The sequence below is a fragment of the Triticum urartu genome, chromosome 1, assembly GCF_003073215.2.
Source record: "Triticum urartu cultivar G1812 chromosome 1, Tu2.1, whole genome shotgun sequence".
Lineage (NCBI taxonomy): Eukaryota > Viridiplantae > Streptophyta > Magnoliopsida > Poales > Poaceae > Triticum > Triticum urartu.
Window position 1 is genome coordinate 15,280,439 of NC_053022.1, and position 13,552 is coordinate 15,293,990.

The following is a 13,552-nucleotide window of genomic DNA, read 5'->3' on the forward strand; positions in this document are numbered from 1 at the left end:
GATCTCTTATTTGAGTTTTACTTGTGCATTAGATGAGTACTTATTGTATGCTTGTTGTTTGTCTGCGATAGAATACCCGGAGTGCGCCGCCTGTTACTTCGAATCGTTAGGTTTCGCGGAACATCAGCAAGGCAAGTAACACTTTGATCATACCTTTTCTACTACCTAGTTTTATTGCATTAGATCAATCCTCACACATTGCATGATTAGGATCTAATTAAATTGTGGGATGGGATGTAGATGAGGTAGTACCTATTACCTGTTATTATCAAACCTTTGGGAGTCACTTCTACGTTTGCTTATTATGCCATGCTATGCTAGTATACGTGGATTGGGTGAGTGAAATCCATGACAGATGTGAGATTGTTAATTAATGGTTTATCTAAGGTGGCAACTTAAACACACATCTGGGTGGATTGAGGCACCTGGGAATTCCAGGACTTGCCTGTTTTCTTTTGGACCGCCACCCAGGCTCAAAGGGATCATAAGACTATTCATACTAGAAACTTCCGTGTGCAGCCACAAGCTATTATGGGCTCTAGCATAGTTTACTAAGTTGTGCGAACTCTTACAGTGGTAGACTAGCAGATGTAGGGGATGTAGGTGGTACGGTCTACCCGATCGTAAGGTGCTAGCGCTTCTGAAAGACTATATCTCGGTCATCCGTCTTCTCAAACACCATGTAGTGCGAGAAAACAAATGGAGGCGATCGAGTCTTATGGGGAAAAGTGCGCAAACCTTTGCAGAGTGTAACAAACTAATCATGATTAGCCGTGTCCCCGGTTATGGACATCTTGAGTATCTAGTACTTGGATTTTCATGTGAATCGCAACATGTTACTCTAAATTAATTTTGTTGGGTATGTTTAATGATGATACTTAATTGGGATTTAGAATGCTGTCAATCATTCTCAATGTTTAACAACTACCATGATAGTTAAATAAATTTTATTCCGTTGAAGTAGGGAAAAATTGGCTTTACGCAAAACTGTAACCATAGAGCTTTCCATCAGCCAAATATGCATATAGTATAGCTGTTTCATTCCATTACTCTCTATGTGTTACCTTGCCAGTATATTCCATGTCCTGACCCATTTTCGGGCTGCAACGTTAATGTTGCATACTTTTCAGATGACGATTAAGGAGTTTTTAGGTCGTGGTTCTATACTCAGTGATGCCGTTGGAGTTGATGGACTCACTTATCTTCCAAGCCTTCCGCTGTTATCGTTATTAGATGGCCTTAAGCCATATTTATTGTAATAAGTTCTCTTTTGAGACACTCGATGTAACAAGTGTGTGACTGCTACTCTGCTATAAATCCTCTGAGTACTGTGTGGTGTCAGCATTACTGATCTAGGGATGACCCCGGAGCACAGAGATCAGACCGTTTGAGGTCTAGTCGCTACAGGCCGGCATCACCCTCGGAGATTAGAGATCACCGATGTTCGTGGCCGTTGCAAATTGGGGATTAGGGATTGAGAGTTGGGGTGTGGAAAAGATTAGGCGAAGGCGATGGGGCGACCTGGGCTGTTCACGAAACGTCAAACGTGTACGTGTGTGTGTGTTATGGTGTGTAAGCCTAAGCCACGTATGCATTGGGCCTTGTGTGCTAACGCTGTGTGGAGCTGTACGACACATTCTTTTTTATCTTTTATTACTAGAATTTACGGATGTTATGGGCTGAGACAATGAATAATTGGACATTAGCCACTGGGCTGGGGTCAACACATATTTTGTGCGGGGGTCAAAGCAGTTTCGATGGACCTAGTTAGTTTCAAATACTCGAAGGCATTGGGGTCAATTGACCCCAGCGTCCATACTAGAGCTTCGTCCCTGGTGGTCTACTCTAACCATCAGCTTATTATCAAACAAATCCACGTCCGCCACAGCACGAGAACGTCAGATAAGGGCATCTCCAACGATATTTCCTAAAACGAATATACTTCCTCCATAAAAATATAAAATTATTTAGATCACTAAAGTAGTGATCTAAATGCTCTTACATTTCTTTACGGAGGGAGTAGTATCTATCCACGGACGCGCCCGTGGACAGTGAACGAGAGCTGTCCATCTAGTGATATATCTTTTTTTAATAATTCTAGTGATATATCTCAAATTTCCGCTTCTATTTAACTGTTCAAAAATAGCATTCCTCGGATATTTTAATTTTGATTCGTGAATTCATGCTAGTAGCCTTCCTTACACATCCGTCGGTTAGACAATGAGAAAGTCGTTCCGCCAAACAATTACACATCCTTCAACCAAAGTGCACATCCTTCTGCCAAAGTACACACTTAGGAGCTGTTCGGGAAACCACCGGCTCTGCCAAATTCAAGAATCCGGGGAGTACCTGTTTCCCTGCTCCAGCGTTTTGAACTGCCGCTCCGGCTGCTCCGGGAGCGGAGTCACGGGGCGGGAGGGACTCCAAACAGGGCCTTAGTGCACACATCCTTCCGCCAGATGGATGAAAAAAGTGGTCAGTGGCTTCCACCAAATTTCATGCAGCGCAACAATATGTGTTGGCTTTTGATTGACCAGCCGGATGTCGAGACTCCTGTAAACCTTCCTTGTGTTTGCTTCCTGTTTGCAGTGGTTAGTGTCTGGTATGTGGACAAATAGGGGTCCATATTGGATGGCGAACTACGCCTGGGCAGCTCGGTCCGGACATTGTGGGCTATTTGAGGGTTGGAGATGCCCAAGTCCCCAATCCGCAATCAACTGTCTATTTGTTCAGAAAAGAAAAGGAAATTTAGGAGCGGGCCGTTTGAAAGTAAGTCATTTTTCTTAAGCGTCAAAAACACATTGAAAGTGTATGTAGTCCCCATGTGTGGTTTTGGTAATTAATGACAATCTTTATGGACTAATATTTGCATTGAGGCATATATTTGAAGGAAAGTTCCATTGGCAATGCATGACGTATATTGGATGAACTGAATGATGAATTCCAAATATATACACTGAGATAATGAATGGCAATTCCCATAGAGAAACGATGACACCATTCTATATATGAAGATAGTTCCATGGGTGATGCAATAAGGAGATTTGATGGATTCGGAATAAATGTCATCTACATATTGTTGTGCATCAAGATTAAGTTCAATGATTGAATCAAATATGATCAAGATGTATTCCATTTGATGAACAAGATGTGGTCAAAATGAAATTCATCAATTCATTGGAGGATCTAAGAGGTTGTCATGCTTGGGATAATGAGGTGAATCAGGTTCAGTTTTGGAATGAACACCATCAACATGAATCCTGAATTTAGAGCGAATACCATCAATATCAGTTCAATACTTGAGACCCAGGTCGCGTACGAACTTGGATTGAAATGATTGAAAAACAAGAGTTGTTCAAATTAACGAGAAAAATAATTTCATGTTGAACACTTTTTCATTCGAGGTAATTTTGGGGTCCAAATAACTCACGACATGTATCAGACAACATACATGGATGTCTAGGGCCAGACGTCAATTTTCAGCTCATTGTCAGGTCAGACTTTTGAGGCTGTAGAATTTGCATACGACCTCGGACTGAGATGATTCAAATATAAAATTGTTTGCCTTGATGAAACAAAGAATCATCATGTTGAACACTTTTACAGTGGAGGTCGTTTTGAGGATGTTATCATGATCAAAAGAAATGGCCTTCTAGCCATCAAGTTTTGATCATAGAGTAAAGCTAAAGCTTGAAGATAGAATAATTGGTCAAAACTTTAGCAAAATTCATATACCACATGGGATCTTGTGGTATGGTAAGAAGTTGTCAATTCCACTTTGTTCACTAACCCATATTATGTGTTTTCTATGTCTATGTGTGTTAGGTGATTCTCATGCACTTACATCAAGAGAAAGATTTCAAGTGCCCATGAGAGGATGATATAAAGTGATGATGATCATGAATGGTTGACAAGGGCAAGTTCAAGATGGACATCCCTAAGAGTTACATGGTTGAAGCTTTCTGATGATCATGTGATGGACATGTAAAGATATATAGTATATGAGAAGAGGTGAAAGGATCGATATGGTTGACTAGAGGGGGGGGGGTGAATAGGCAACTAACAATTTTTAGCTTTAGCAATTTAAACTTTGCATCAAAGTAGGTTGTCTAGATATGCAACTAGATGAGCAACCTATATGATGCAACACGAATAGGAACACAAGCAAGCAAGATATATGAAACAAATAAGCTACACAAGTAAAGGCACGAGATAACCAAGAGTGGAGACGAGGATGTGTTGCCGAAGTTCCTTCCCTTTGAGAGGAAGTACGTCTCCGTTGGAGCGGTGTGGAGGCACAATGCTCCCCAAGAAGCCACTAGGGCCACCGTAATCTCCTCACGCCCTCACACAATGCGAGATGTCGTGATTCCACTATTGGTGCCCTTGGAGGCGGCGACCGAACCTTTACAAACGAGGTTGGGGCAATCTCCACAACTCAATTGGAGGCTCCCAACGACACCACGAAGCTTCACCACAATGGACTATGGCTTCGCGGTGACCTCAACCGTCTAGGATGCTCAAACACCCAAGAGTAACAAGATCTGCAAGGGATTAGTAGGGGGGAATCAAATATCTCTTGGTGGAAGTGTAGATCGGGGCCTTCTCAACCACTCTCGAGCAAATCAACAAGTTTGGTTGGCTAGGGAGTGAGATCGGGCGAAAATGGAGCTTGGAGCAATAATGGAGCTTTAATGGTGGAAGAGGTGAGTCAACGGGGAAGAAGGAGACCCTTTATATAGTGTGTGGAAAAGATCCAACCGTTACCCACCAACAAGCCCACGGCCAGCGGTACTACCGCAAGGCCGCGCGGTACTACTGCTTGCAACCAAGCGGTACTACCGCACGGCAGTGCGGAAAAACCGTACCGTCCCACGGTACTGCCGCGACCCCAACACAGAAACAGACGCAAGCTGGGGGCGGTACTTCTGCATGCGTGGTACTACCGCGCCCCCCATGCGGTACTACGGCAAGGCAAAAGTCCCAGCCAGGGGGAAGGGGAACTTCCGTGCCTACTTCCGCAAATAAACGGAAGTAGCAAAAACCCGACACAGTAGTAATACCGAGGGGCGGTACTACTTCCTGACCGCATAGCGCGATACTACCGCACGGCGAAAGCGGTACTACCGCGGCAGGTGCGGATGTAAAAAATTACATCTGCTCCTACTACCGCAAGGGGGCGGCACTAGCCTGGTGGGCAGCGGTAGTGCGGCTCCAGGGGAGCGGTACTACCGTGAGCACCAGCGGTACTACCGCGCCACCGCGCGGTACTACCGTGGATTCCTACGGCACTACCGTTGATCCAGGAGCTGTACTACCGGAACCACAACAGCAGCCAGTCAAAGGAGGCAGGAAAAACGGAGGAAGCTCCAAGGAAGAAGGAGGGGATAAAAGGAGACGTGTACGTGATGATTCCACCCAAACCTTTCCAACGCGGACCCCTCTTAATAGTTTGGCTTTCCTACGACTCAAATCCACCAAAAAGAAACGTAGAAAAGACGCCGTCTTCGTCAGTCTTCGAGGGGCACCCAATCGTCTTGTGCCAAGCAAAGAAGTGTCTAGAAAACTCATGGCACACGATTAGTCCGCAAATGCATTGTTATCAATCACCAAAACACTTAGGGATAAATATGTCCTTACAATCTCCCCCTTTTTGGTGGATTGATGACAAAACGGGATTTGCACAAGGAAAAATACTATTAAGTAAAAGCAAACCCCCTCCTCTCTATAATATAGACGGGCTCCCCCTAAATGTGTGCCACCTAGATGAGCATGAATACTAGGAATAGAGCTCCCCCTATATTATAGAGACAAGGCAAATTTATCACTAGACAAGATAGTACAAACATAAGATAACTAAGATAGATAGAGTGAATATGTCTTACACCATATGGAGGATAGGTCTCGAAGGCACAAACCGAACAAAAGCAAACGAGGCAAATGAGGTCCAAACGACAAAGCAAACAAACACACCAAGCACAACACAACGCAAATCCCTACACTCTCTCCCCCTTTGACATCGGAACGCCAAAAAGGCAGAGAGGACACCTACACACACGGGGTGGCTCAGGCAGAGAAGTCGTCCCACTGCTCCTCATGCTCCTCGTCAGACTCAGCGGCGGGGATAGTCTCCTCGATGTCATCCTCTGAACTGGTCCACTTGTAGCCCTGCTTTGACATCCAGGCAGCCTCAGGTGTGATGACATCCTCAGACCCGCCAGCCACATCCTCTCCAAAGAGCCTCATCACCTTCTTGTCATGGCGGCGACTCTCCTTGTCAGTCACGTGAGCCCTGTACTGTCCCTTCGCCTGCATGCAGAAGAGAGTCTTCATCTTGTCCTTCAGCTTCTTGGCCCATGATGGCTCAGAGGAAGAAGTGGTGGACCTAGCAGCACGGTCCTCAGCAGCAGTCTTAGTAGCAGCAGCCTCCCCCTCACCAGCAGCCCTCCTAGCAGAAGATGCCTCAACACGGGTAGTGGTGTTGGCCCAGTTGGGCTTGACGTGGAGGCTGATGGACTCATGGCGAATCCAGTCTGGAGCAAGGAACTCATCACCTGGATACATCTTCTCCCAAGTGGTGGAGAGCAGCAGAAACATGTACGGTCCATAGATAGGTACCTTGCGAGTGAACACCGCAAACCGAAGCTCACACCACATGATGTGTGAGACATCAAGTGGCTGAGTCTGAGAAGTACGTGCCTCTGCACACAAGAGCAACATGTCCACTAGATATGCATGAACCTTGTCCTTGTCGCCAATGCGTGGGAACAGAGTGTTGCGGAAGATGCGATGCATGATATCCAGAAAGGAGTTCAACACCCAAGATGACTTGCCATTGGGGAGTACCTTCTCAACAAGGAAGGGCTGAAGCTGGTTCTTGTTGGCAGACTCAGAGTTGGCATGGGGGCGAACGCCAACAGGGGTGTGAAGCCCGTCATCAGGAATGTGCAGCAGATCCATGAACTCTTTCCATGTAGCAGACAACTGACGGCCATTGGTCATCCAGGTCATCCTCCGCTCCTCCCCGGGATGAAAGTACACTGAGGCAAAGAACTGACAGATAAGCTTAGGGTCATAGTCAAGGTGAAAGGAGATCACCGGCTCAATAGCAAACTGCTCCACCAAGTCCAGAGCCTCTCCAAAATAGTCACGAAACTTGTCTTTCCGCAGGTGATGCATGTCTATCCACTTGACATCCATGAAGGTATTCTTCTTGTTCTTGATCACATCCAGATAGATGAGAGCCTGTTGCTTGGTCCAGAACAACTCGGTGCCTCTGAGGATAGCCCGAGGATTCACATAGGGATTGATCTTCCGGCGCTCGACATACTCAGTGGTTGAAATCTCGTCCATGCCCTTAGCCGGTTCCTTTTGCTTGCTGGCAGTGGTCTTGACATTGTGCTTGGGGGCATTGGAGCCCTCTGGGGCTTCATTTTGGGGGTTGCGCAGACACTTGGAGCCAGTGTCACGACTGGGATTGGAACGGCGAGAGCCACCACCTAAGACACAGAACGCAAAAACACCCACAACAGCCAAGAGAGATTAATGCAAAGACCACAACAAAGCAAGTGAAACAAGTAGAAAGAACACATGATAAATGCCTAGAGAGAGATTTGATCCCTACGGTAGTACTGCCAAGAGCTGCGGAGCTAAGAGAGTAGTACGGCTCTTAGACGCGGTAGTACCGTGCAAGATCACGGTAGTACCGGGTGTAGGAGCGGTAGTACGACCTTAGCGCCGCGGCCGGCGCGGTAGTACCATGTCTGCGAAGCGGTAGTACTGCACGGTACGGTAGTACCGCACCTGACGGGCTGTAGTACCGTAAGAGCGGTAGTACCGCACATCGGGCACGGTAGTACCGCACCGCGTCAGATCTAAACTGGTTCAAATCTGAGAAATCCCGCGAAACCACGGCGGTACTACGGTTGGACAAAGCTACCACAAGACAGCATATCAAGTATGTTTCCTACGCATCACGACTCTCCTACATCCTACTCTTGCATAGATTTGGCCTAAAATCTCAAGAACGACAAGTTTCTCCCCAAAAGCCTAGAAGCAAGAGAACAGCCAAGAAAAAGAGGGATTTGGGGAAAAACCTTGGTCCATGGCAAGAGGAAGTGGTGGGGAACGATCCTACCGGTCGGAATCCGAGGATAGTGGCCGGAGACGGAGATCCGGCGAGGGCCTCCGGCGCCGTTCTTGAGAGGGAGAGACGTGGAGAGAGAGACAATGAATGGGTATGGGGAGTTGGAACTCCCCTGCCCGAGTCATAACCCCCACACACCCTTGACGGCGCGGTAGTACCGTGCCCAGACACGGTAGTACCGCACGGTGCGGTACTTCCGAAGTACCGCACCAGAGCGGTAGTACCGTGCTGTGGCGCGGTAGTACCGTGCCTCCCAAAGCGGTAGTACCGCGCCCAGACGCGGTAGTACTGTGGGCTCAAGAAGATGCACGTTTCGAGCGCGAAAAACTGGATCTTTGCACAAACCACTCCGAGCCAACACGACACCACAAGACCACGCAACACACAAAACCAGAAAGGCACACGACAAACGAACCAACCACGAGACACCACCTCTCCAAAAGAGAGGGCGGTGGCCGTAGCCACCTATGTTTGAGTCAATTGGTATGGCACCGCGAAGTATTATCCTTGGGTCCATGACCAAAACTCGTCTTTGAAGCACAAGTACCATCAAACATGGCTAATGTGAAAGACTTGATTGATTTATGCATAATGGGGGGAGGGAGAGTTCATTGAGAGAACATCACTCCCCCTATGTCCATGCCTACATCTAAATAGGACAACACATTGAGTATGGTGGGGTGTGCAAGGGTTCAAGCAACATTGCTCGAATCGATGATATTTAGCTCATGCCTTAACTCGCGAAATCTTGCTTCATCCAAGGGCTTCGTGAAGATATCTGCAAGGTTATCATGAGTGTTGACGTAGTTGAGCTCGATCTCTCCTCGCCTAATGTGATCCCGGATGAAGTGATACCGGATCTCATATGCTTCGTCTTGAAGTGTTGCACCGGGTTGAGAGAGATCTTGATGGCACTTTCATTGTCACACCAAAGAGGCACTTTATCACAAGTGACACCATAATCCTTTAAAGTTTGCCTCATCCATAAGAGTTGTGCACAATAACTACTGGCCGCCACATACTCTGCTTCGGTGGACGAGAGAGACACACAACTTTGCTTTTTGGAAGACCAACTTACCAAAGAGCAACCAAGGAATTGGCACCCTCCGGAAGTGGACTTCCTATCCACTTTGTCTCCCGCCCAATCGGAATCCGAGTACCCTACAAGCTTGAAGTTTGATCCTCTTGGGTACCATAAGCCAAAGTTTGGGGTATGAGCCAAATATCGAAAGATTCATTTGACCGCCACACAGTGACTTTCCTTAGGTGCGGCTTGAAACCGTGCACAAATTCCCACACTCAACATGATGTCCGGTCTAGATGCACAAAGGTAAAGCAAGGATCCAATCATGGAACGATATACCTTTTGATCCACCACTTTACCATTGGGAGCTAAGTCAAGTTGGCACTTGGTGGGCATTGGGGTGGAAGCCGGCTTGACGTCACTTAGCTTGAATCTCTTGAGCATGTCTTGAGTGTATTTGGATTGATTGATGAAGGTTCCTTCTCTTCTTTGCTTCACTTCGAACCCTAGAAAGAACTTCAACTCTCCCATGGAGGACATCTCGAACTTTGAGGTCATGAGAGCGGCAAATTCCTCATTGAAAGCTTTGTTAGGAGAACCAAAGATAATATCATCAACATATAATTGGCACACAAACAACTCCCCTTTGACCTTCTTAGTAAAAAGAGTGGGGTCGATTAGCCCAACTTCAAAACCACGGTCTTGTAACAACTCGGTAAGGTGGTCATACCACGCACGTGGGGCTTGTTTAAGGCCATAGAGTGCCTTATCGAGTTGATACACATGATCGGGAAAGTAGGGATCCTCGAACCCCGGGGGTTGCTTGACGTAAACCAATTCATTAATGGGACCATTAAGAAAAGTACTCTTCACATCCATTTGTTGTAACTTAAAGTTATGATGAGAAGCATATGCAATCAACATGCGAATGGATTCAAGACGAGCAACGGGAGCAAAGGTTTCACCATAGTCGATACCCTCGACTTGGGAGTAGCCTTGTGCTACCAAACGAGCCTTGTTGCGAATGATAATCCCATGGGCATCTTGCTTGTTCTTGAATATCCACTTGGTTCCAATGACATTGTGGTTCCCCGTTGGCCTTGGCACCAATCTCCACACTTTGTTGCGCTCGAAGTTGTTGAGTTCTTCGTGCATGGCATTGAGCCAATCCGGATCTTCTAGTGCTTCATAGACCTTGTGGGGTTCCACACAAGAGACAAACACGTGATGCTCACAATAATTTGCTAATTGTCTACGAGTGCTTACCCCCTTTCTGAAGCTTCCAAGCACATTCTTCATGAGATGATCCTTGGTGGAGAGCTTGGAAGCAACCTTGGCGGCACGACGCTCTAAATCCTCCTCGGTGGTGAGTTGAGGAGCGGTTACTTGATCATCTTGAGCGCCATCATGAACTTGTTCTTGATCTTGAACTTGCTCGGGGGAGAGAACTTGACCTTGGGCATCACTTGGTGTGTCAACACCGTCTTGAGTATGATCTTGCCCTTGGTCTTGTTCATGAGGTTGAGGGCCTTCACTTTGTTCTTCGAAAGCGTGTGGGCCTTGGGTTGGTGATGGCTCCACTTGAGTGGAGCATTGTCCTTCTCCTTCGGCCACAAGGGGTTCCTCAATGGGTAGGATGAGACCAACACCCATTCTTCTTATGGCTTGAGGAGGAATTTCATCACCTACATCACAAGTGCCACTTTGCTCCACTTGGGAGCCGTTATTCTCATCAAACTCCACGTTACACGTCTCCTCAATAAGTCCCGTGGATTTATTGAGGACACAGTAAGCATGAGAGTTTGTAGCATAGCCAACAAATATGCCCTCATAAGCTCTAGCCTCAAATTTAGACAACCGAACACCTTTCTTGAGAATGAAACACTTACACCCGAATACCCGGAAGTACTTGAGGTTGGGCTTGTTACTGGTGAGTATCTCATATGGAGTCTTGTTCAAGCCCTTGCGGAGGTAGAGCCGATTTGATGCATGACACGCGGTGTTGATGGCTTCGGCCCAAAAGTTGTACGGAGACTTGAACTCCGCCATCATGGTCCTTGCCGCATCCATCAACGTCCGGTTCTTCCTCTCCGCAACACCGTTTTGTTGAGGGGTGTAGGGTGCGGAATATTGATGCTTGATTCCCTCGTCACTAAGAAACTCATCCAAGGTATAGTTCTTGAACTCGGTGCCGTTGTCACTTCTTATTGTCAAGATCTTTGCATTGTGTTGATGTTGTGCTTCATTTGCAAAGTCAATGACGGTTTGTTGGGTCTCGCTCTTCCTCTTGAAGAAATACACCCACGTGTACCTTGAGTAGTCATCCACAATCACCAAGCAATACTTCCTACCTCCAAGACTATCGAAGGATGGAGGCCCAAAGAGATCCATGTGAAGGAGCTCCAAAGGCCTCTTTGAATAAATGATAGTCGTGGGAGGGTGAGCCTTCTCATGTAGCTTTCCTTCGATACAGGCACTGCAAGCACGATCTTTAGCAAAACTAACATTCGTTAGTCCACGGACATGGTCCCCCTTGAGGAGACTTTGCAAAGATCTCATATTGACATGGGCTAAACGGCGATGCCAAAGCCATCCCACATCAACTTTAGCCATTAGGCATGTCGCGGTCTTAGTGGGTCGCTCCGAAAAGTTAATCACATATAGACCGTTCTCGACATGCCCAACAAAGGCTACTTTAAGAGTCTTTCATCCACAAGAGGGCCATGGTATCGATATCAAAGAAAGTGGCAAAGCCCATGATAGCAAGTTGACGAACGGAAAGTAAATTGTATGCAAGGGACTCAACAAGCATGACCTTCTCGATCGTGAGATCATGAGAGATGACCACCTTGCCAAGTCCCAATACCTTAGAAGATGAGGCGTCACCCCACTCGACATTGGTGGGCATAGATGGAACCTTGTGCACGTCCACCACCAAGTCCTTGCTTCCGGTCATATGATTTGTAGCTCCGCTATCGAGCAACCATGACCCCCCACCGGAAGCAAACACCTACAAGAGATCAATGCTTGGTTTTAGGTACCCATTTTGTAATGGGTCCTTTGATGTTAGTAACAAGGGTTTTTGGAACCCAAATAGACCATTCAATGTATTCATGAAGAGAACCAACAAAGGCATAAACATGCCCATCTCTAGCACGGCATAACACATAAGAAGGGTTAAAATCGCCGGCTTTGTTGAGAGGGATGGCATTGCCCTTCTTGACATTGTTCTTCTTCTTCTCCTTAGGGGCACTCTCTCCCTCCCTCACAAAGGTTTGCATGAGGGGAGGAGGTCATTTGGTCTTGTCATTCTTCTTCTTGTTCTTGGAGTCGGGCACGTACCCAACCCCTTCCTTGGCCACACCTCCCTTTTGGTTGATCAAGAGATCGTTGAGGTTCTTCTTGCCTTGTATGCAAGTCGCAAGACCTCTCTCAAGTTGCTCCTTCAACTTCGCATTTTCCTCAACAAGATGTATATGCTCACAACACGGGTTAGTAGCATTTGCATTATCAATTAAAACCATATGAGGAAAAGTTGCTTTCTCCTTAGTTAGCTTCACTTGGAGTTGATCATGAGACTCCTTGAGACTAGCGTGAATACCCTTCAAGGCCTTGTGGGCCTTGTCAAGTATATCAAACTCCTCTTTGAGTCTAGCAAGATCAACCCCGAGTTTGGCCTTCTCGGAATTTAGCACACGAGAAACAATGAGGGCATGATCATAATCTTTCTTTAACTTAGCATGATCAACGTTGTGTGACTCCTCAAGAGCCAAACGAAGACCACGCTCTTCCTCAAGAGCATTGGAAAGATCCGAAATCTCATCGGCATAGTCACGACTATGCCCTTCCATCTTAGAGATGGTGTCTTCGTGAGCCTCGATCATGTCATTGGCCTCACCCAGTTGTTCCAAGAGAGCAACAAAGTGCTTCTTGGATTTTCCCTTGAGTTTGCCCATAAAGGCCTCAAACTCGTTAGCCTCCACATTAGCTCCCTCAAGTTCATTAATGCTATCCATTGGGGAAGGATGATTAATGATGGTAGTTTTGATGTTGGAGGTTACCTTGTTGGTGGCTTTAGCCATGAGGCACTTGGCGGTGGTGCTCTCGTTGGGTGAGTCGAAGAGAGACACCCGTGACGTTGTTGCAATGGCAATGGAGGCCATGGCAACCGACTCATCATCTTCATCATCCTCATCCTCATTGTACTCTTCTTGCACAACCAAAGCCTTGGGAGGAGTCTTCTTGGTGAAGTTGTTCTTGTTGGGGAACGACTTGGCCTTGTCCTTTCGGATGAGTTTGCCACCATTGTCTTCCCTCTTCTCATACGGGCATTCCGCAACGAAATGACTCACGTTGCCGCAATTGTAGCAAGTCCTTACACA